General features: G+C 50.5%; 1 non-coding gene across 1 annotated transcript; it reads left to right on the top strand.

Annotated features, from left to right (window-relative positions):
• The first annotated feature begins 1,754 nt into the window (after nt 1–1,754).
• On the top strand, nt 1,755–1,909 carry LOC143351253 (5.8S ribosomal RNA). Its single transcript, XR_013081613.1, has one exon. It is a non-coding gene; the product is annotated as a 5.8S ribosomal RNA (ribosomal RNA).
• The last annotated feature ends 204 nt before the right edge of the window (nt 1,910–2,113 follow it).

Below are 2,113 nucleotides of genomic sequence, written 5' to 3'. Positions count from 1 at the left end.
CGTTGCTCGCGCGACTAACGACGATCAGCCGAGACGGCTGTAGTTTATCGCATCGATTTCATCGAGCAACCGATGGACGCTGCCGCGTTCGTTCGTAAATGAATGTTATACATACTCACGGATAGCCTGAGGCGAATGATCGCAAACGACGACGCGTCGATTTTGCGGCCATCGTTGCTCGCGCGACTAACGACGACCAGCCGAGAAGGCTGTAGTTTATCGCATCGATTTCATCGAGCAACCGATGGGCGCTGCCGCGTTCGTTCGTATATGAATATTATACATACTCACGGATAGCCAGAGGCGAATAATCGCAAACGACGACGCGTCGATTTTGCGGCCATCGTTGCTCGCGCGACTAACGACGACCAGCCGAGACGGCTGTAGTTTATCGCATCGATTTCATCGAGCAACCGGTGGACGCTGCCGCGTTCGTTCGTAAATGAATAATATACATACTCATGGCTAACTTGAGGCGAATAATCGCAAACGACGACGCGTCGATTTTGCGGCCATCGTTGCTCGCGCGACTAACGACGACCAGCCGAAACGGCTGTAGTTTATCGCATCGATTTCATCGAGCAACCGATGGACGCTGCCGCGTTCGTTCGTAAATGAATAATATACATACTCATGGCTAACTTGAGGCGAATAATCGCAAACGACGACGCGTCGATTTTGCGGCCATCGTTGCTCGCGCGACTAACGACGACCAGCCGAAACGGCTGTAGTTTATCGCATCGATTTCATCGAGCAACCGATGGACGCTGCCGCGTTCGTTCGTAAATGAATAATATACATACTCATGGCTAACTTGAGGCGAATAATCGCAAACGACGACGCGTCGATTTTGCGGCCATCGTTGCTCGCGCGACTAACGACGACCAGCCGAAACGGCTGTAGTTTATCGCATCGATTTCATCGAGCAACCGATGGACGCTGCCGCGTTCGTTCGTAAATGAATAATATACATACTCATGGCTAACTTGAGGCGAATAATCGCAAACGACGACGCGTCGATTTTGCGGCCATCGTTGCTCGCGCGACTAACGACGACCAGCCGAAACGGCTGTAGTTTATCGCATCGATTTCATCGAGCAACCGATGGACGCTGCCGCGTTCGTTCGTAAATGAATGTTATACATACTCATGGCTAACTTGAGGCGAATAATCGCAAACGACGACGCGTCGATTTTGCGGCCATCGTTGCTCGCGCGACTAACGACGACCAGCCGAGACGGCTGTAGTTTATCGCATCGATTTCATCGAGCAACCGATGGACGCTGCCGCGTTCGTTCGTAAATGAATAATATACATACTCATGGCTAACGTGAGGCGAATAATCGCAAACGACGACGCGTCGATTGTGCGGCCATCCGTTGCTCGCGCGACTAACGACGACCAGCCGAGAAGGCTGTAGTTTATCGCATCGATTTCATCGAGCAACCGATGGGCGCTGCCGCGTGCGTTCGCCCGATTGCGCGTGAAGTTACTGTTCGGAACCAAGAATATACGGGTGTATTATACCCGTTTGGTCGCAGCCACGCGCAAAGGCTTTTGAATGTACTGTACGCCCGGCCGTCGAACGATGGTTTTCCGTCATTCAGGAAACAAAAAGAAACTTTTGTCGTCGATATGGCGCGTTCAATCCTCCGTCGATACGCTGGTCGGAGGTGCGAACATCGAATATTTTTAAAGCAAAGAACAAGGAGCATTTTTAAATACAAAGAGAAAAATTGTAAATTGTATATGATTACCCTGAACGGTGGATCACTTGGCTCGTGGGTCGATGAAGAACGCAGCTAATTGCGCGTCAACGTGTGAACTGCAGGACACATGAACATCGACATTTCGAACGCACATTGCGGTCCACGGATAAAATTCCTGGACCACGCCTGGCTGAGGGTCGTTCACTTGTCCTAAAACTGCTTGCGTTGTTCTCAGATTCCCTAACCCCGCCGTCGTTTACCTCTCCTTTCGGGGAGATGGCGAAGAACGTTTCGGAGCCGGGTCGATGAAGAGAAAGGTATCAACGTACGAGCGAGAATTTGGGTATTTCGTTGGCGTTTGTCGCTGGACGTACGAAAAAGAATAAATATTATATATTATTGGC

This window comes from Colletes latitarsis, unplaced genomic scaffold (assembly GCF_051014445.1).
Source record: "Colletes latitarsis isolate SP2378_abdomen unplaced genomic scaffold, iyColLati1 scaffold0108, whole genome shotgun sequence".
NCBI lineage: Eukaryota > Metazoa > Arthropoda > Insecta > Hymenoptera > Colletidae > Colletes > Colletes latitarsis.
The sequence above is the reverse complement of the archived record's forward strand: the minus strand, read 5'-3'. Positions and strand labels throughout refer to the sequence as shown.